Source organism: Nannospalax galili, unplaced genomic scaffold, assembly GCF_000622305.1.
Source record: "Nannospalax galili isolate Female #2095 unplaced genomic scaffold, S.galili_v1.0 scaffold629, whole genome shotgun sequence".
Classification (NCBI taxonomy): domain Eukaryota; kingdom Metazoa; phylum Chordata; class Mammalia; order Rodentia; family Spalacidae; genus Nannospalax; species Nannospalax galili.
The window spans coordinates 645,729-669,345 of NW_008360323.1; positions in this window are offsets into that span (position 1 = coordinate 645,729).

Below are 23,617 nucleotides of genomic sequence, written 5' to 3' on the forward strand. Positions count from 1 at the left end.
AGAATGAAGAACCTCCCAGAGCACCCAGCAACATGGATGAAATTCATAAACATTATTCTGAATAAAGCAAAAATACCCCAAAGACATATCACACTTGATTCCATCTACATATAATTATGATATTAAATTATTATAATTTATCATATTAATGATAAAGCTAGATCAGGTAAGGAAGACGGTCATTATTGGGCAAACCACACAGTGCCCAGTGTCTATCTAGAAGGTATTCAGTAAATGCTCTCTGAAGCTGAATTATAGATTTTTTTGTAGTCCCCAAGGGCTATCATTTTGCTGTGACATATTCTCTATGGGGGTGGGTCTCAAAGCCCTTGATGGAACATGTGTTCTCTCCTCAGAGAGATGCAAAACTGAGCCCTGATTCATATGTTCTGTACACTTCCAAAATACCTGTGGAAAATTGTGTAACTATGTCCCTCTAGGGCTTAAAAGAGAATGAGTCAGACTCTCACTTCTCAGACGCAGTGCCCAGGAAAATAAGTTTCCCTTAGGCAGAAATCCATGCATGTGACCTTGGATAAATCATTGAACTTCTTTGGGGGCAGTAGTTTAGAAGACTAATTTGAGTTTTCCTACTTAGAACCATGTGATCTTTCTGCAGTTCAACTTTGTGATACCAGTCTGTTCCATATCCTTCAATACATATAAATAGATTCCCATTATTGTTGGAGGCATTGGATTGTGTTCAGGCTTGATAATTCCTTTGGTGTCAGTTAAGATCAGATTTTATTTAATTTATATTTTAAGTGCACTGTGCCCAGTGATCACCCAGTCTTTAGAGTTGAAAAAAGGAGATGAATCAGCCAAGTTATATAAGTAAGTAATCAGAAGCTATATTCTACTTCTTAACCATGTTTCCTCAAGAAATATACAATAGAAATTTTCTTGTCAACAGAAAATTCCAGTTATTTATGTATGATACTGCTAAAGAAAAGATAAGAAGTCCTGGAAAGGGAATCTGCAATTGTTGGATAATAAGAACTCAGGACCTTCTTTGGAAAAACCATGGAGAATGTAAAATGTTTTGATTTAGGGCTCGGCTGTGATGTCAAGGTCAGCCAATGAGCTCAGAAAGAATCTGAGAAAAATAAGAAAGAGATAAACAGAAGCAGATGTTTGGAAAATCTTGACTATTACTAGGAAAATTGTATGGTTAGAAGTAAAAGTTTCAGTGTTATTATCCATCATTCTAATAAGGTCATGATAGAAGACATTTAAATGAATGTTCAAAACTTTGTTAGAACTGTACTTCTGTATTCTCTATATAACTCTATTCTTCCATAAAGTGTGTTTTGAGATACATTCATTGACATTATTCTCAAGGGATTATATGTCAAAAAAATTCTTATTAATTCAAGATCTGTATTTTATTTTTTCAATATACATTTTTATTGAATTTTTGCATATTTCATACAATATATCTTGATCATACTTAGACCCCCCTCTCATATCTGCAACGTCCCATACTCCCCTGGAATTTGATGAATTTTGTCATATATGTTAAGGTCTATCAAGTGAAGTTTGTATGTCCCTTAGTGTAAGTTCATTCATCGTAGTCTGTTCAGCCTATTTAGTCACTCCTTTAAACAGATTGACCCTTCCTCACCCAACAGCTTTCAAAAGCATCAGCTAAGGTTGGGATCTCCTGCCCATTTCTCCAATTTCCCCAGTTATATGCTGGTTTTTTTTTTTTTTTTTTTTTTTGGGGCAAGTCTCTCTGTAGTCACAGCTGGCCTAGAACTCCCTATGGAGACCAGGCTGGACTGGATCTCATAGATTTTTGTCTCTGCCTCCCAAGTGCAGGGATTAGAGGCATGCACCATCATGCCTGGTATATATGCTGGGGTTTGTCTGATTGAGTTTGCATGGGTCTTGTGCTGTCACCATTTGTTCATATGAGCAAATTCCCAGAAGCCTGGAAAACTGTGTTTCCTTGCGGTCATCTACCCCTCTGGCTCTCACAGCCTTTCTGTCTCCCCTTTCACAATAAGTCCTACATTTTAAGTTAATATAAGAGAATTCTGGTGTGAAAGGAATAATGTTAAAGTGTATTTTGGCTTCTGATTGATTAGCACTTATATTCTCGGAGACAAATTTCTTTTTGTCTTTAGTTGGTATTGACGGAAGGAAGTTAAAAAGTCTCATTTTATTATTAGTTGTCAAAGGTAGACACACTATTTGAATAACTTTTTAGAGCATGTGGATCACTAATAATCAAGCCCAAAATGAACAAAAGTACAACTTAGAGACTGGTCAAGTGCTATGTGCCAATGGCAAAAAGAAGCTTCTGCTTTCAATATAGGGTTCAGGAGTTTTGAGGAAGAAAATGATCAAGATTAGTGAGAAAGCTTCCAAAATATAGTAGTCATACTTATTTGACAGTTTGCTCTACAAAGTCATGCCTGTTTGTTGAGTAGATGTCAAAAGTGCTGTATTTCACAACAGAAAATAGAGGAACCCTGGTTATTTCCAGTTCCATACAAAGCTTTGGCTGAATTCAACGGGATTCCTGCCCTACACCTATTGTGTGGACATTAGTCCCTCTATGGCTCACTTTCTTCCTCTGTGGAATGAGGTACTGCTTACTTCACAGGTGTGCTTGAAGCTTTCAGGAAATGGCTGCTGTCTAAAGTTTATTTCAGAGCCTAAATTATATTAATGGGGCAGTATGCTTTTCTTTTTTGGTCATGAAGATGACTTTGAATACATTTATATTGTGGAACTAATTTTTACTTTTCTTTTATTCTTCCCTCTCCATCACCACATCATTTTTCAAAAGATTTGAAATGTCTTCCTGGATCCTCTCCTGAACCACAGAGAACTGGAAGGCCAAGGGAATGAGAGCCATTGATATCATCCACATAGGTCCATCCATCTCAAGGAGCAGAGAAGAAGAAAAGGGTGGTCTGCACACCTAAAAAAATAAATCCAACATCTCTAGTAGAGGGCTGCAAAACTTCTAAATCAGCACTGAGTTCTCAACAAGAATCCAAAGCAGAAAGTGATCAGGGATAGAATCACACACAATGTTGATGTCATCAGTAAATGAAAAAAAAAAAAAAGGTTATTTCTTCTGGCACTTTCCTAGTCATTTCCAACTTTAAGTGAAATTCTAAAATTTGCCCCAGCTGTATGGCAAGGAACACAGAGCTACACAGGAGAGACCTCCCTTTGAGTGGTTGGTCAAAGTGATCCAAGAGACTCCCAAAATAGCACAGGCTATTGCCAGAGCTCTTGGTTATCTCCCAGAATGGGAAGGTAAGACCCTACTGCTGAAGACAGGATATACTTTAGATACAGGACTTGGAGCAATGGAGCAGGAACTTACCTGGAAGCCTTCTACCTCAAGTTTTGCTCTCATAGTTCTGGAGAATACTACACAAGCCACTGAGGGAGAAAATCAATAAGTGATCCAACCCATCCCTAAAGCCTAATAAGCATAACGATCAGTATAGCAAACAACCTCTATTGGTGCAAGAGTGGCACTGTTATCTGGAGGGTAATCAACAGCTACATAATTGAACTTGAAGCCCTCTCAATGGGAATGAACTCACAAGTGGCTCTGTAAACATAACAAAATACCCATGGCTGGAGAAGTCATAGATCCTAGAGAAAACCCTATCTCGGACACTGTCATGTCTCTAGACAAATGAAATTTCTCACCATATGCTAAATATGGATTCTTATATTTACAAACAAGTATACTGTATACCACTCATCAAAGAAGCTTGTTTTTGCAACAGATAGAGGCTATTGCAGAATTCCACAGCTAGTCAGACACAGAGAATAGATCTCTGAGAGATACCCAGTCCTAGATGACATATCTACACTGGCACCTCTACACCTAAGACTCATGGAACATAGTGGAACAGGAGGTAGAGAAAAAACTAGTGCATCCCTCAACTCTCACTAGTGAAGTTTCCTTATACAACAGAGTGTGATGCACACAGAAGGACACAACTGGCCAACTTTTAAAAATAAGAGACTGAAGAATGTGTATCCTTGGATAAGACTCCTATAATAAACCTCTCCCACCGAAGGCTCAGGGACCATTGTGGAAGAGGGAGTGGAAAGATTGTAAGAGCCAGGGATGACTCATAAACACAGGGAAACAGAGGCTTTTGGGTCACTGGACCTTTGCACATGTGAATTTGTGGCAATGGTGGTTTTGAGCACAAGACCCATGTCTACTCAATCAGACAAGGGCCCAAGGTGGAGTGAGGAAAATGGGTGGTGTATCCGCCCTAGTCTGGGAACTATTGGTGGCTGATTACTACTGGGTGAGGGATCTTACCAAGGATTTCTAGGTATGCTGACTAGACTCCAGTTGATAAATTTGCACCAAAGGACATCAGGGTACAAATGCTTGACTCGATAGGACTTAACATGTATCAGAATGCATGAGATTCAGTGGGGACATGGATGGGGGAGGGGGTCTAAATTTGATTAAGAACTGCTGTATGAAATGTACAAAAATGCAATAAAGTTTTTAAAAAAATTGCCCTAGTCACTAAACATGTGAAATAATTGAATCTGAATTTTATTTTTAAAAATATTTTTATTATTTTTAATTTTATTATTATTATTTTAATTTTTTGATTCATTTTTATTTTATGTGTATGCTTGTATTTCTTGTATGTATGTAAGTGTATTCATGTCATGCACTGCTCACAGAGGTCAGAGAGGGCATTGGATCCCCTGGAACTGGTATTGAGTGGTTGTTAGCTGCCATATTGGTGCTGGGAACCAGGTTCTCTACAAAAACAGGCTGCACTCTTAACCACTGAACCATCTCTTCAGCCCCTATTTTAATTTTTTTATGTGTGTGAGTATATTGCCTGCATGTATGTAAGTGTACTTGTGTCATGCAATGCCCACAGAGGTCAGAGGAGAGCGTTGGATCCCCTGGAACTGGAGTTGTGGACAGTTGGTAGTCCCTATGCCATGTGGGTGCTGGGAATCAAGCCCAGCTTCCCTGCAACAGCAGTCCATACTCTTAACCACTGAGCTGTCACTTAGCCCCTGCGGTTGTGTTTTAATAATCATAATCAAATATAAGCCCTCATCTTAGCTTTTGACTGAGGAAATAGTTTATCAATCTAACATCTTTCAGCAAATATCAGACATTTTATAATGGCGACATAAGAATCTTTGGAGAGAAATCTATTTTAGCACCTTGAAAAATGTTACCTGTGAATCAGTGGTCCACGAGCTGTCATGCTGAGCCATCTCTCCAGTCCCTGAATATGAATTTAGAATAATTAAATTTTATATGGGTCAAGACAAAACATTGTGGTTTTGTAAGTTTTCTTTATCTTCTTTCTAAAAATATATAGTTAACACAATCTATAATGCCAGTCCTTCCATTGTGAAACATAAAATGATTTATTTTTGTCATGGATGCTTACTTTTGTATTTACTCTCACGATTGCAAGTTAATAGTTCATGAAAAAAAGTTTCAAACCATTAAGCTAGGGTTAAAAGAAAGGATACCACCCTTTCTTATTCCAACCAGAACAATAGTTTGCCTATGACATAGCAGCATATTTCTGAAGCCTGCATTTCATGGAGATGAAGTGGAAAGAAAAACCATCAGGAATTGATATTGTTTTGTTTTTTTATTGTTTGATATTTCTCTCAGTTTTTTGAGACAGGGTTTCATTGTGTAGTTCAGAGCATCCAACAACTCCTGACCCTTCTACCTCAGCCTCCTGAGTACTCAGATTAGACGTGTGTGCCAGCTTGCTTGGTTACATATAAACGTAAATTGAACACAGTCAGGTGGGTCTTATGAATGGTTCTTCCTCATAGAGACCAGGGAAAGTTACAAGCCACCTTATACTGATCTTGCTAGATCTTCCTTCTAAGTAAAAAGACTGCAAGAGAAGTTAGTAATTGGGATCATTTAGACTGCATATCAAATTGTGGGCTGGGTTAATCCCTGAGAGAGTCAACTGGAGACCAGGTAAAACAGATTTAAATTATTTTATATAAATTGTGACATTTACATTGTTTTTCTTTGCATAATTCAGGACTTTATTTTTCTTCTTTTGTATTTTTTTTACTGAATTTTTGTGTATTTCATACAGACCATCTTAATCATCTTTATACCCCTCTTACCCATTGGCACCCTCCCATAACCCCCCACTGGAATTCATGCATTCTGTCACGTGTGTTAAGGCCTATTGTGTCATGTTAGTGTCCTTATCCACTGAGGTCTAGTCAGCCTAGCTAGAGTTCCCCCTGTAAGAAGTTCAGCTCTTCTTCACCCAGCAATAATCAACTTCCAATAATTCCTTGACTAAGATTTTGGGGCCTGCTGCCCAATTACACTGTTCTGTGTTGGGTTTTTGTCTGCTTGAGTTTACATGGTTCTTGTGCATTCTGGCACCATTTCTGTAGATTCACATGAGCAAGGTCCCAGGAGCCTGTAGCAATCTATTTCCATATGGTCTCTGAGCCCTGAGTGGGTAGAGTTTAGTATAGGAATCCTGTCCAAGGATCCATACTCTGCAGACTCTTATTCTCTACTCTTTGGTGATTTGTGACCTTTTGTGTCCCTGACTCTCTGTTGCATCACTGAAGGAGCATCACTGGTGAGAACTGAGATATGCATTAGTGTTCTCTTTACTCCTTGTTCTATGTTCTGTGAGCCTTAGGTATAGAGGTTGCATTGTAGATGTGTCACTTAGGCTTGGGTCATACACAGACAATCTCTGTGTATGCTCTGTTGTGGAACTCTGTAATAATCTCCATCTGTGTCTGTTGCAGAAGAAGCTTCTTTGATGAGTTGTGACTCATATACCTGTCTGTAAATATAAGGATCCATATTTAGCACATAATATGAAGTTACATTTGTCGAGGGATATGATAGCCTTGAGGTTTTCTCTAAGATCTATGACCTCTCCAGTCATGTGTATTTGGCTATGTTTACAGAACCACACATGAAGTTACTCCCATTGAGTGATCTTAAATCCAATTAAGTAGCTGTTGATTACCCCTGTATTAGTTACTTTTCTGTTGCTGTGATAGAAACATCATGGCCATGGGAACTTATAGAAGGAAGAGTTTATTTAGCTTACCATTCCAAAGGGAGAAGGGTCCATCATGGTGGGGAGGCATGGCAGCAGAGGTACTGGAGTGGGAGCAGAAGCTAAGTGCTCACATCTTCAAGCAGGCACAGTAAACAGAGAGTGACTAGAGATCTGGAAAGGCTTAAGAATTCTCTAAGTAAACCCTCCTCCCCCAGTGATGTGCTTCTTCTAACATGGTGACATCTTCTAAGACCTCCCAAAACAACACCTCCTACTAGGGACAAAATATCCAAGTACTTGGAGCCAATGGGGATTATTCTCATTCAAACCACTACAGTACACTCCCCATGATAAAAGTGCCACTACTACACCAATGTCATTTGCTATGGTAGTCATCGATGTGGTTATGAGGCCTTAAAGCTGTGGTTAGACCACCAAATGATGTTCTCCCTTACCAGCTTGTATAGTGCTTTCAAAGCTATGAGAGATACCTACCCTTCAGAGGAAGTGGCTACCAAATCAGTTCCAGTTCCATTGCTCCAAATCCTGTGTCTGAAGTATGTCCTGGTTTCAGCAATATGGTTTCTGGCTACATAACAAGGACTTTATTTTTCTTTACACAATGACACACTGCTGGGCTCTAATGTTCTCACTGAAGAGTAGAAAATCAAAGTTTGTCATTTCTTAAATAATTGAGCACAAAAAAAAACTTATATATGTTAAAAGGCTGAATAAGTTTACAGGTCTCAAACACAATCTGCATCTTCTCTCCATTAGCTTTGGAGTTCAGGGGGCCCTTGGTCAGCAGCGTGGGGTGCTCCTCGGGGGCCACATGCAGCTCATATTAGAAGGTTTGGTGCCAGATCTTCTCCATGTTGTCCCTCTTGGTGACAATGCTGTGTTTGATGGGGTACTTCAGGGTCAGGATACCTCTGACTCTGGGCTTCATTGTCACCCTCATAGGAGTCCTTTGGACCCATACCCATTGTAATGCCCTGGTTTCTGGGGCTCTGACCATGGGGGAAAACAAGTTCCTGAAGACTTGTTATCAGCAAAGCCAGCTGTGCACATGCCAGAGTTATTGTCAATGATGAGTGATTTCTTCTTCTTTTGTTACCAGCAGAGGATGGGGCCATGGAACCCCGAGAGAACATGGAGCACAGACCAGTGGTGCCGAATGAATCCCATTTGCACTTTTATAATGAAATGTATCAAAATTGGGAAAAATAAAAAAGTCGTAGTTAGTACATATAGTTAGATAGTCATTGAATAACATCTTGGTGAATGAGTTTCATGATACCTTCCTTACAAAATGCTATTATTAATATGCTTTACATTAGATTCTAATTTACATATAAAATATCATTTGCCGCATGACAATTGAATTTTATTCCCCATTCTGAGTTGGAAATAGAAGAACGTCTTAAAAACCAGGGATTGGAGGCCAGAGAGATGGCTCAGTGGTTAATAGCATGCACTGCTCTTGAAGGGGACTCGAGTTCAGTTCCCAGTACTCATGATAGGCAGCTCACAACCACCTGTAACTCCAGCTCCAGGGAATCCAAAGCCTCTGCACTCATCTGCAAATACACGCAGATACACACACTAACATACTAAAAAAATAAATATTCAAAAACTAGGAATGTAGGCTCTGACAGGCTAACTCATTTTCCTCAAGGCTATACAGAAGTGGTACTACAAAAAATTTCTTATTGACTTCTATTTTCTTTCATCACAGGTGTCAAAAGCCTCCTCTCTCTATGCTACCCCTCTCCACTATACCATATATATTGCAACTTGCAAACAAAGATATAATATAAAAGTTCTATATAAGTCAAAACCTGACACCACTATACCACGTATATTGCAACTTGCAAAGATATGATAATATAGAAGCTCTGTACAAGTCGATACCTGACAATGATACAAATTCTTCCATATCGATATATAACTCTAAGATGTAAATTTTATTTTGTTTACTTTTACCATGTAGCTTTCTAATAATGAGCTCTCAACAGACTTTATCACATCCTGGTTCCAGCTCCCTTTTCTTAAAAGTGAACTGATTTCAGCCTTAGTTATTCTTTCCTACATCCTTTGCTCAAAAGCAGTTAAATAAGTGACTTTTAGTTCTCCTACCACTTTAATAAGCAGTCAGCATCTTCACAGGCCTTTGTTTCTCTCTTCGATAGCAGACCCTTTTTTCCTTTACTTTTATTCATAAAGGATTGAGCTACAGGATAGGTCAATCAACCCACAGATCCTGAGAAACTTAAAAACTCATCCCTAAAGGAAAATTCTTTTGCCATAATGTCTCAATTAACATAATGTTTGTGGTCTGGCTTTGTAAACAGAAATTTGAATCCATAGATGCTCGAAATTAAACACATAGCAAACTGTGGGCGCTGAATGACTGGGTACAAACAGAGGACAAATGGGCAAATAGAGCAGAGAGTTCTGCCTAAAGTTCTCCCCTGATGGGCAATACAGGAATATGTGGTTTGGAGGTTCCTAATACAGAGGGGAGGATGGGCAAGGGATAAAGTTTTCCAAAGAAATGGAGCTGAGGAGAGATGGGTCCTGAGGATGGTATTTGTTTACACATTTGTTCTTTCATTCTAAATAGATATCAAGATAGATGACATATAGATTGTTGAATAGATGATAGATAGATGATAAATAGATGATAGATAGATAGATGATAAATAGATAGATAGATAGATAGATAGATAGATGACAGGCTGATAGAGAATCTGAAAGCACTATCTGTGATTCATGCACAAAGATGATTGTCTTTCTGGAGCAACATTTCAGCATAACAATGAAACAGCCAAACAATTTAAACTATGAATTACAGGGTTGGGGAGATAGCCCACCTAGTTAGTAAAAGTGTTCACCATGCAAGCAAAGGGACTGAAGTTCAATCCCCAGAATCTATGACAAAGAGCTGAGCTGATGGCACAAACTTGAAATCCCAAGAAAGGGTAGGTAGACACAAGCAGGTGCCTGGGTCCTGCTGATCAGACAGCTAAACCTACTTAGTGAACTCCAGACCAGCCAGAGACCTTGTCTAAAAAAAAAAAATAATAACAAAATATCTGAAAAACAAGGTGGGTGGAAGCTGAGGAATAACGCAAGATAGATCTCTGACCTCCACATAATCACACATAATATACACGTGCACCACTGATCCCCTGTAAACTAATGAATGATTGTGATGAATACTAATTAGGAAATGGACACAGTTGCGAGGTTATTGACAATGGTAGAGTGAAGGTGGACACCTATTTAAAGAGGCCAGGAGTACCCTGATGGAATATATGAACCCCTCCACACATTCTAATCCCTGACAGAACAGAGGCAGCACTCCCCTCTGCCAGATATTAATACTGGTCTTTTAGAAGGCTGGGAGTCGGGTGCTAAGAGGAATCACTTCTCTAGTGTGGAGCAATCCCAGTCTTGCCCTGTGTGAGCTAGCTTTGTGCTGTGGGTTGTCTGTCATCAAGTGCTTTCTGTTACTGAGGAAGGACATTTTGTTTTTGACTTCTTTATTGTGACCCTTCAATTCCGGCTTGCTTACAAAGAGGCAAGAGGAGTTGTCTTTGTGACTCCCCTTGAAATCCCAAGATTGGGTAGGTAGAGACAAGCAGGTGCCTGTGCACTACAGATGTAGGGATTTGAAGAGCAGCAGGCACCTGCTGGGTCTGTACTTGGAGAAAGAAAACTGGCCTTACCAGGAAAGATAGAGGTTCTGAACAAAGGAAGCCTTCATGGCTGAAAAAAAGTCATAAACACCCAAGATCAATGGCAACATAAAGCTTCTTTCCTAAATATTTCTGACACTTAACTCTGGGAAATTGTTTTGGTACAGTCCTATCTTGAGGCAGAGGGCTCATCAGAGTTTTAGAACCTTGCAGGTACAATACTGAAATCAGTACTCCCGCTCACTCCCCCCCCACCAGTATTGAACTCAAATCTCTCCATTAAGATACAACAACCAACAATGATAAAAGCATATATTTAAAATTCCTCAAGACAGACTCTCCTTGGCCATAATACTTAACTGCATGATCTTTTCCAGATGTGAGGCTCACTCAATGGGAAATAACAAAGAATTTGTGAATTAAGGAAATTACCCAGCTTCTATGTTTCTTTTTTCTGCATTATAAACAGAATGTTGAGGTCAGTCATCAAAATTTGCTAGAAAATGCACTCTCAAAATTGTTTTACTTGATGAAAATCAGGTTCATTAAGGAAAAGTAAAGAAGCTGTTTTACATTTATAACAAGGTGGATTGAAGTCACACATTTCAGAACTCTGTATTGAATCATTAAAAATGAGATAACCAGTCATCTTAAGACTTAATAGCATGTTTCAAAAACTTTAGTAAATAGGAAATAACATGAAATAGATTTTTTTATCACACATTTACCAAATAATTTTCATTACTATATACTTTTCTTAGACATTTGCCTGGTTTTATGAAAAAAATATGTTTCAAACAAATTTTGCCTCCTTGCATGATTCTTTTGACCTGATGTGATACTAATACTGTCATGTTTAGGTCTGAATTATCTACTGGCCCAAGTGTTGACAATTCTTATGTTCATTTTGATGTATGTAGTAGTTGGAGTTCCCAAATGCTGGGTCCTTTGCCACCAAGGCTTCTCTTTTCCTTTGCCAAAGGCATATAATTCTCATAGATTAGGTCTGGAAGGTTATAGAACCACAGCAGTCAATAACTTCTCCAGCAATTTCTCTAAGTGAGCATTCACGCCCAGGGAAACAGTTTAAGAAATCTATCCTTTGGGCAGAGGGATTGGATTTATTCTTATTCTGTATCATCACCAAGACAGCCTGAAGCTGATGCCTTATAGCTTTGTTGTTCCTTCATACTAGGGTCTAAGACCTAGAAGAATGTTAGAGGAAAACAGTTGGCCTGCTCCTGTTCCACCAGGAACATTAAGTCAGGGCTATCATTATGGTTCTGAAATTTTGTTTCTACCTTGTTCACGGAACAATGAACTGCTACTGGGGTTCATAGGGTCAGAGCATGGACCCGGCAACACTAACAAGCTAGAATCAGTATCTTAGTTTCTTTTCCTGTTATGACAAAATACTCTGGCAATTTAAGGGAGACAGAGTTTATTTGGCTTACAATTCTAGGTTACAGTGTATCATGACAAGTAAACCACAGTGGCAGGAACTTGAAAGAACTGATCATATATTACATCCTAGTCAAGAGTAGAGAGCGGTAGATGAATGTATATATGCTCAGCTAATTTTCTCTTTTTTATTCAGTCTAGGACTCTGAGCTCAGGGAATGATGCTGTCTGAAGTGAGCAGGTCTTTCTACATCAATGAATTTAAGATAATACCCTACAAACATTCTCAGAGGCCAGCCTAACTTAGATGATACTTCCTTGACACTCTCTTCCCAGGTGATTCTAGACTGTCTCAAATTGACAAATAAAATTGACCATCATAATTAACCTAGCACAATGGAAGAGACAATAGTTAAAAACAGAGAGGAAATTTCTTTCTCCATATTTGGCCACATTGGGAAGAGGCACAAAAATGTCCAGTGATAATCCCCCTACCCCCCAATCCATTTTCAGGGTCTGACGTGAGGCTTGGGTTAAGTCAAAAACAAAAGGTATCTATAACTAAGCAGTACTGGTCAAGATGTGGTCCTGCTCATCACTCACCCATCATTGCTTATGCTCCAGTCTCTCCTGTGAGGTCTCACAAGTTGTTAAACTGTGTGGCATCTCTTCCTGGGAGACATGTCCTTCCTCTGCCTGGCACTAGGCTTCAGTGTTTTCTGTTCTCCAGCATGAGACTTCTGGAGAAATTCTAATTCAGTGGGGACCATTGTTTCAATAGTCTAATTGATAAAAAGGAGGATGTCTTCAGTGCTTCTAGGACAGTTACTTGACTGACTTCAGGAAGAAGACCTGATTGAAATAAACAAGAGAGCTAGCCAAGGTGTTGACCATCCTTCATGCCTGCCATGTTTTCTCTAGTGCATTTTCATGACTCTTTAACTGGATATTCTGCTCATGTTACTTGAAATAAGAAATCAAAAAAAGAAAAGATGACAGAACTAGCACCACTGGTAAAAAAGTAATTCCCCAAAATGATAGCTCAGTGTGTAGATAAGTTGTGACCTAGAGAGTTAGAGACGTAGGTAGAATAGCTACATTTGAGTTACTTCATAGAGATGTTCATGCACGTGCATTCATGTATTTCAATAATCTTTTCTAATTTCTACTCTAGCAAAGATCAACATGATGCTATAAGAAACTGCTTGAGCAAAACACAGATGTTTATCAGACACATTTCCACATTTTAAATGAAAGTAAGTTTCTGTTTCACTACAAAAATGAATTTACTTAGATTACTAACTCAAAGGATATAAGAATTTGAGAATCAAGGCCTTGCTTCTTTATCTATTTTTATTCCTTTTAAGGTGATAGGAATCCAGCCCAGCATTTCACACATGCTCAGCAAGCACTCTACTACTGTTGAGCTGTGTCCCCACTCAGCACTGTGTATTATTTGCTAAAATACTGTTTGAGCAGTTGTGGAAAGAAGTTGAGCAGATGCAGCTTTTATTAAATTGGTTTCCCTTGCAGCTGGAAGAGACACTGTAGCCAACTTGCACAGAGAGCTCGTCACTCCACCTGCCTCTGTTGCTTTATTTACTCTTTACCTCTCCAATCAGAGGGAACTTGTAGTCCAATCATCCATATTGCCTTTCAAGGGATGTTTCTTCCTTGGAAAAAAAGTTTCAAGAGTCCCTTCCATCTGTAACACTTAGCTTTCATGATTTAAAAGAGAAATCAAAACCATAATTCCTCTCCTTAGTACAATTTGTCTCAGTGGACCTGGACTTAGTGCTTCTTTGGAGCTAAATGAGGCCCACCCAACAAGCTTGGCCAGGGAAAGATCAACTGGGGGAAAGTCAGAGAAGAGATGGCCAGACTTCTTGAAGTCAGAGCCTGGGCTCTGATGGCTGAGTGACCCCAGGTTGGCAAGATTCATTGGTCAGCCTGGAAGGCAAGCCTGCCCCATTGACCTCCCTGTCCTCCCCAAACAACATGACTCACAACTTGCCTTCACTATGCTAGTGAAATAATTAAGAAATAAAATCTGATATACATAAAAACATTGATCAATGTGTCTATTAATGAAGAAAGTACGGTCATGTTAATCATGCTACGGTATATCATGACTGGTAAAATTATAAGCTAGGTGGGAATGGCCAAAGAGATCTCTTCATTTTGGAAAGGAAGAGAGAGAGTTCTGAAGAAGGAAGCAAGAAGAGACAATGGCTTCCATCTTGAGACTCTACTGCTGTCCATTAAATCTGCTTCCTGGTTTCTGCTGGGATGTGGTTCAGGCATATGCGATCCAAGACTTGGCAGCCACCTCCATGTATCTGAAGTCTGTGACCCACACAGGGAACTGAAGGATATACAATCACAGATGAAGCCTAGGTCTGATCATGGGGTCTAGGCCAGGTTAAAGGACAGGATGTTTCTGTAGGGCTGGGAATTTATGATATGTCCTAGTAAGAATGCTTTGAATCTGATGGTGCTGTTTTGACTGGATAATTTGACCTTCTGGTACATACCTACTATAGTAAATAGTTCAGAGGGTCACAACTATACTGAAAAAGAAAAAAAGTGTACAGGGTCCTAACATGAATCCATGACTGCACATCTACAATCTCAAACATAGGGGCAAATGTATAAATTTTGCAAAACTAAATAATGAGTAGCAATTGTGTCTCTTACCCAGGGCTGCATATTTGGTTATAGAGATGAAGGATCAAATCCTGGCATATGCTCTTTGTGACTGACAAAGAAAAACGTGCCTTCTTTTATCCTTTCTCTATAACTATGGTAAATCAGATAGCCATTTCAATGTTCATACGATGGGCATAACTCAGAGAAAGCCACCCATGCGGGAAACCGAGAGTCAAGCCCTTGCTCCAACATGAACTGGAGAGACAAGAGTCAGCATGGCATCTGCCTGCCCCATTGGCAGAGAAATCCTCAAAAGGTCTTTGATATGGTGTACTCTTGCCTCTGCTTGCTGACAAGTTCAAAAATACTGGGATGAATCAGCTGACTTTTCACCATAGCTTTCAGCATGGGTGGGGAAATTCCTATGAAAAGCCTAGATCTGACTTCTTCATCTGTCAGTCTGAGAAAGTGATAGGTGAAAACTTGAGGACTTCTCTGCTCTGTCAGAATCAACACATGCTTTCAAGTAAACCCACGGAGAAGAAATCATCTTGAAAATATTAATGTTGCTTGAAGAATTACATTTTCAATTAATAAGTGAAAACCTATGTCACCTTTTTAAGCACTTGTTCAGTTTTAGTCTTCTGAAAAACTGATTATTGAAATGGCACTTAAACATGGTTTTCCAAGATTGCCTATCCATTATCATGAACTGTTCTTGGTTGTTACAAGAGTCACTGAACCTATAATTGGATGATTACAACAAAATATGTATAGCAAATGAATTCTGTCCTTTTTAGCAATGGGCAGTTTACAATAGCTGAAACTGATATGTAACCAACATGTTTAGAAATGTCTTATGCAAATGCACCTCTCACCATTCATCGGAGGCTTCTTTTTGCAACAGATGGAGACTATTACAAAGTTCCATAAAATGATCAAACACATTGAAAAAATAAAGTACCAACCCCATGTGACACATCTACAAATCAACCTCTACACCTAAGGTTCAAGGAACAGGGGGCAGAAAGAGTCTAAGAGTCCAAAGGCTGGAGAGATGGGTCAGCAGTTAAGAGGGCATACTATTGCCTTGCTAAGAGCCAGAGTTCCTTGCCAAGCAACCAAGTGCAGAGGCTCACATTTGCCTATAACTCCAGCTCTAGGGGATCTGACGCCCTTTTCTGGTTTCTGTAGGTACTGCACTAATGTGGACAAACACACTCAGACACACACACATACACACACACACACGCACAGACACATACACACACACACTCAGACAGACACACACACGCACAATTTTGAAAAATTAGAAGACTTGCCTATGTGGGTGAATGGATATTTTCCAGATGAATGATGTATCGATGTTCCAAGGATCTTTAGGATAAACATTTCATCCATAGGATAGAAGAAACCACTTAATTTAGCCAACAGATCATGAAAGGTTTGCTGATACAGTTTCATCTTCCACATTGCAACTAATAGCCAAGAGACCCCGCTGGTAAAGTAAAACTGTGATAATGTGTCACTAATATCTGAGAAGGCATTTAAACACTTCTCCCTTTTCTCAGTACAGATCTGCATGAGGCAGGAGTTTCTTTATACCTTTCAATCCAAACAACATGCCACAGCAGGTTAAATTCAGAAACTGCTAGGAGAACCCAGCTGTCTTTAATCAGATACGTTGTGTTTTAGAAAACACAACTATTTCCATAAATTATCTTACTTAGGTTGACATATAATGGTTTATAATTTTTAAAAAATAAGGATTATTTTTAAATTTTAGCTTTTAGTTGATATTATGGTAATTATCCTCAGACAGAATCCACATGAACAAAAGTTATTTGAATTCCTCAATAATCTTTTAAAATGTAAAGGCACCCTGAATCAAAATATTTGAGAACTATTTTAAGAAATATGTACAACTCAATTTTACCACAGCTATGATCACTGACCTAAAAGGAAAAAATATACATTGAGGTAAAATTAAAGGCAATCCATTGATATTTATGTTACATGCAAATATTTTTCTAGCTACTAATTTGATATTTGTTTAGATTTGGGGATAATTGTGGGGACAGGCAATAAAAAATATCATTGTCAAATCATATATACTTTAAATACTCATTTAAACATTTTTGGGTCGTTAAAAATCATAATTTTCTTTTTAAAAATATTTTATTATTTTTATTTTTATGTGTTTGAGTGTATTGCCTGAATGTATGCAAGTGCACTTATATTGTGCGGTGCCTGTCAGAAGAGGGTGTCAGAGCCCCTGGAACTGGATGGTTGTTAGGTGTCATGTGGGTACTGGGAACTGAACCTGGGTCCTCTGAAAGAGTAACCAGTGCTCTTAACTGTTGAACCATCTCTCCAGCCCCAATTTCCTTTAATACTATCATGAATAAAATCTTGATTATTAATTGATGCATAAGGGCCCAGCCCACTGTGGGTGGCACCATCCCTAGGCAGGTGGTCCTGAGCTATATAAGAAAGTAAATTAAGTATGAGCCTGTGGGTAAGCAGTAAGCAGAATTCCTCCCTAGTCTCTGCCTTCTAGTTACTGTTTGAGCTCCTGCCCTGACTTCTATCAATTATAGACTGTAATCTGGAAGTATAAGCCAAATAAGTCCTTTCCTTTCCCCTGGGCTGCTTTTGGTCAGTCTTTATCATAGCCACAGAGACGAAACCAGAATACTCAACAATGAATGGTCAGGCCGGGTCTCTGCTTTCACGTGCCATGTAAGTATCACATGAATTAAAATCACATAATCATGATGAACAGCTGTGTAGGAAACCCTCTGGAAGCTGCAAGCCTCTATAAGAAGAGGATTTGTCAAGAGGATGGCAGGAGGTTTATATGAGGAAGTAATATCACATAATGAGGGGGATAAGCAAAAGAGGGGAGGAAAGTGTTCAGTGTGGGAAAAGTCCTTGTGGTAAGGCGGAGCATCTAGAGAATGGGGGTTGGAAGAAGAGCACTATGTCTGGAATGCAGTGAATCAGTGGGAGCGCAGTGCTCTTAATGTAGAACCCGAAGCCGGCCGGACTGTGTGAGCATGTTATTGAGTTTTGTTTTTAACCTAAGAGATTTATGGAACTATTGAAACTGGAAGGATGGTGGATTTTCAAAGCTCACTGTGGTTCCTGTAAAATAGATTAGAGACAAGCCAGAGTCAATACAGGGAGATCAGTGATGAAGCTAGTTCAATAGTCTACCAGGATAATGTTGGTTGTTTGGATTAGGAAGATGAAGGAAAGCTTTGGATTTAAAGGCTGCATGGGCAGTGAAATTGAAAGGGGTGATAGACTGGTTATGTCAGCATAGGGTAAAGCAAGTACCAAGGATGGTACCTGTGATTCCAGCTTGAGAAGCTCAATGTGTAAAGGGTCCATCCACAGAGCTGGCTGGGGGGGGGGGGGGGGGGGGGGCCTTCTCTAGGCAGAGGGTCCTGAGCTACATAGAAGAAAGCTAGCTGAGCACAAGCACCCGTGAAACACTTGACTTCCTCAAGAAGAAGTAATGTGTGCTGTGGTCCTAGCTTCATATTTCTTGTTATGATTTGAATATGAACTGTCCCCCATTAGGCTCATGTGTTTAAGTTCCTGGTTCCTACCTGGTGGCTCTGTTTTGTGAAGTTTTGGAACCTTTAGGAAGTGGAGTCTTGCTAGAGGAAGTGGATTACAGAGAGTGGAACTTGAGAGTTATAGCCCAGCCTTGCTTCCTGTCTTCTCTCTGTTTCCTGGTCCATGAAGATGTGGGCAAGCAGCCTTACCCTCCTGTCTCTATACCCTCTTACCCTGATGAACTGTACCCTCAGACCATGAGGCCAAGTCAAGACTTCCTCCTTTACTCTATTTCTTGTCAGGTATTGTATTACAGCAATAAGGAATGTAACTCTTTTATAGCACTGTCACTTTACACAGGAATTTGGCAATTTAAAGGTTTTGGGTTAGTTCTGTCCTTCCTAAAATGGAACAATTCACTTTTTCATGACCCTTGACAGAAGACAGAAAACATCTTCCTTGTATGAAAAAGTGAAGGAACCACATACGATTTCTGACTGACTGATTGACTACACACACACACACACACACACACACACACACACACGTAATTTTAGATAAATCAGGCTTTGCAACTGTTTAACTCCATATTGGACTTTGGATTAGGAACAAGTTGAGTTGGGACACTGAGATGACTGCTGGCTAGCATTAGTAGTCACAGTGGTACGAGGGCCGGTGTTCTAATCAGGCTGTCTCTGCATCATATACATTGTTGTATATCCTGCTGCACAGCTTGATACTGATCAATTTTATAAACTCTTTCATGTCCTTCTGACTGAGGAAAAAGTCATGATGATAATGATGATGATGATGATGATGATGATGATGATGCCTAGCATTACTGAATGCCTAATGTGATCCAGGCACAGCGCCAATTTGCTCAGGTATATCCAATCTTTTACAAGGGATGTCTGTTGTCTTAGGCCCCATTTGACAAATGAGAAACAGAGAAGAAAATATTTATCTAATAAATATCCCAGATTCTTTGGCTACCTACTGACAAAGACAGAAGGAAGACCTCAGATCCTGGCTCCAAAGCCAGCCTTCTTATTAAAAATGGATTATGTGGATGGTTACCAAGAAGTACGTTTGGTTTTGTGGTCTCTTTCCCCTTTGAATTAAGCACTGGGTATCACTTGTTCTCTGTGCCTGGCATAATGTAACTATACTTGGTACTCAGAGTACCTAGGGGGCAGAAGAGAGGGTCTTTCCATTCTCTGTCCCGCCTATCCCCTACAAATGTACATACCCCAGCTACCTGCTCGTCTGCTTCCTAGAGTGGGGTTCCCAACTCCAGAACTCTTTAGTAAGCTCCACAGCACTGTCAACCCAGTGTTGACGGTGCCAACACAGGAATGAAAGCTCCTATTGTACAACATCCGTGCAAGGGATCCGTGTTGAGGTTTTTGTGGGGACAAGGGAATGCTGAAAGCCAACTGACAACACAAGGGACAGAGCGAAACTGTGTGGTTTCGATTCTTCAAGAGCCAGGGAGCTCCTTTGTTCGGAGCAGATACAGCAGCCAAGAAACCAAGCAGTGTCCACATTCCTTGTGAAGAAAGCTGTATGCACACAGAGCCAGTGAAGCAGCAGCCCCTGAAGGTAAGGCTGTCCTTCCCTGGGGACTTCTAGCTGGTAAGGTGCTGAGGAGCTTGGGAAAGTTTAATGAGTCTCTGATGGAGAGGAAACTCTTAGATGGAAACTCTTCAGAAGATACAGAGGATGGACATCAGAGTCTGGGGTTACTCTGTTACTTCCAGGTCACCAACGTGGGATGGGGATAGCATAGAAACTTCATTTGTTGAGAGCTACTGTGTACCTGCAAATTTTTTCCTCACATTCTTGGGTATCTTATAATCTTAGGTCATTTAAACCACTTTGGAGAAGCGAATTGTTCCTGGCTTACCATCTTTGCAGAATCCCTTTACTTTTGCCCAGAGATAAAAAGCAGTTTTGAGCTGTCCCTACAGTTCACTTCCTTTTCCAAGAGGAAGACAGGGGGTGAGAGAGTGGGCTGCTTCTTCCAGTTCCCAGTACCATCACTGACTCCTGCTCCTGAGGAGGCCGCATGCCTTACCATTCTCATGCATGTGGTGCTCTCTGCTGGCAGCTGTAGTCTTCTTGTTCCCAGGAACAGACTGCTTCTGAGATCCTGCTCAGAGCTCTGGCTGCAAGTCACTGTCATAAGAATCAGCTTAAAGGAAATTTGACTCACATCCAGGGTCTAGAACCTTCTACTCACTGACCTAATTTAGAATCAAGTACCCTCCCCCAAAAGATTACATAGTAATTAACATGAACTCTTCCTTCAACATCTCGGCAGTCAATCAAATCTTATAATTCCTAGCTATTTCGGGGTTTAGTTTTATGTTCCAAATGGTGATGCCAAGGGCAATGCCATTATCAGACAGGGTTAAGACCAAGAAATGCCTTAATGGGAAGTGGAGAGGGCCCAGTGCCTCTCTGTCTTTTCCCCCCTCTTTTTGTTAGCAAACTACTTATTCCAAATAAATATTAAACTAGTTGAAAACAGTGGGTTTGTCATTATAAATGCACCTTATAGTTAGATCACTACTGCTGATCACCTGGCTTGCTCTCCTGGCATGTTAAACAGCCCAGGCCCACTTGCCTAGGGATGGCACTACTCATAGTGGGCTAAGCCCTCCTGCATCAATTACCAATTAAGAAAATGTCTCACAGACATGGTCACAGGCCAATCAGATGGAGGAAATTCCTCAACTGAGGCTTCCTCTTCCCCAGTGTCTCTAATTTGTGTCAAGTTGCCAAAAAACAAACCAGCACAGATGCCAGCATCCATCTAATAATAGAATAACTCATAATCATAGAGTTGAAAGCCAATATTGAAAATAAAAAGGAAACACACTTTCTCTACCATCTATACCATTCTAGAGGTCAATAAGAGCACAGTAGTTCGTGACTCAGAGACAGATTGCCCGAGTTTAAATCCTGCTTTTGCCACTAGGACAAATTTATATTTCCAGTGCCTCTGGGAGTTATTTTAATTGATGAAAGCTAATATAATGTGTTCTTTAAAGAATATTTGGCACAGTAGCTTCTAGGTATACCTTATCACTCATTTGAAAGAAAAAAAAATCCTAAATTTGTTCATCATTTGATAAATATTGAGCATTTCCAATATACCAGATATTATTCTAGATTCTGAGGATATAGCAGTGAGAAACAAAACAAATGATATTTACCTTCATGAAGCTATTAACTATTCAGAGACTAAAAGACAGACTTACTTAGAAAGAAAATAAAGAGGCAGAAGGAACAGGAAGATTGAGAGACTGGGAAAGTATACAGCATTACCCGGTCAATCCAGAAGAATCTCATGCAATATTTCACCACAGGCAATAAACAGTATTCACGGATTATATTGTATCAAATCATTATTTCTTAACCTGAGAATTTATATAAATCCTTACATAAATTCTTGATACATAGCAAAAAGTGATAATATATTTTATAGACCTCTATTTGCAAAGAGTATTTAACATGGAGCATTAACAAGCACGTTCATCTATAAAAAGGAAATGATGACTCAAATATGTGTACTTTGAAACTAAATAAGGTTCTAGAAAAATTCTGTTGGTGGGTTGGGGAGATGGCTCAGTAGATAACTGTGTTTGCCACCCAAATCTGAGTCCCCAGAACCCAGGTAAAAGCTAGATGCTTAGCACCAGTGTCTGCAATCCCAGAGCCCTTAGGAGATGGAAGGTTAACCTTGGAAGCTTGTGGGCCAGCTAGACTGTTGTACACATCAGAAAACAAAAACAAAGAGAACATGTCTCAAACAGAGTAGAAGGCAAGGACAAAACTTGGTTTTCTTCTCTGACCTTCACCTGTGCACACTCCCATTCACACGCAGCAGTGTGCACACAGACACACATTTTGATGGATTTAAATAACCTTCTGAAAAATGAGCATGTTCTGTATCATTCCATCTTGGTGAAATCCAATGGTCAGGAAAGCACTGTGATGTTCATCTATTTAGAACCATGCCCAGGGAATGTGTCAGGAACTTTTCCATGGCTTGGCTGATCTCACAGAGTCACGTGTTCAGGACTTAGACTGCCAGTACTCCAGAGCATGGCTACTGCTGCTTGGAAAGTAGTAACAAAGTTCAAGAAGTTGGGGAAGTCAGGATGTAAGAGAAGGGCCAAAAGAAGATGATGATTGGCTAGCCCAGGTACAGGATGTCTTCTACTGCCTCCAGTGGGACAGCTTGTACTGACCCCCACACCCCTGAAAAGAACTCCCCAGATTTGCTCTTCTGTAAGATCCTTTGCTTCACTAAACACCCAGCAGGAAGCACTGTAGCTCATTGTTACTTTCTCTGTCCTGTTTTCACACATATGACATCTTCTCTCAAAAGTGCTAGAGGATTTTCCCTATGGTTTATACAAAGCACCACTAATTGAAGTGTACTGCATGGAATTCAGAGTAGAGCCTGTTGATGACACACATCAGGAAGGCACACAGCAGGTGCACACTAACTGTGATGCTGCCTTAATACAACTTTAAGATTGCCTTTGCTTCAGTTTTCACTACAGGTACATGGGGTAAGTTCTAAATTAATAGGTAATATTTCTTCCAAGTAAGCTCCATTAGGGTACGACATTTCTCTATTTTCACAGCTATATTTTCAGCATTTAGAACAGTGTTCAATATAGAGTGCTCAATATAGAGTTCAAGTAAAATAACATAGAATTCACATAGTAAGTGACATTAAATTCACTTACACTAGGGTCAAATGAGGTTATTAGTCCTGTTTCACATCATAGAACTAGAATGTATCCCTAGGTCTGTGTGACTTGGAATCCCATCTTTTTCTCTTCATGACAAACAGGGTCACTGCAATACCCTTTATTCTATTCTCAGATCTAGAGAACAGAATGTCTGCATGGGCTATGGTGGATAACTTTGGCTTGTTTTTGTTGTTCTTTCTTGGGACTGAGGTCCCTATGTTCTGCACTGCATGTGTCTAATTATCCTCTTACCCCCATATTATGTTCCTTACCTCCATGTAGAAAAAATACAGGTTCCATGAAGGAGGGACTACACCTGTGGTCAGGCAAACAGGATCAGTTTTTCAGGAGTCCTAGAATTGTATTAACACTACTAAATAACCATACAGGACAAGGGTCAGAACAAACTTTGTGAAGCCAAGGGTGTCTGTTTTGATTACTGATAAATCCCAAGCACCAGTATTCTCTAGAA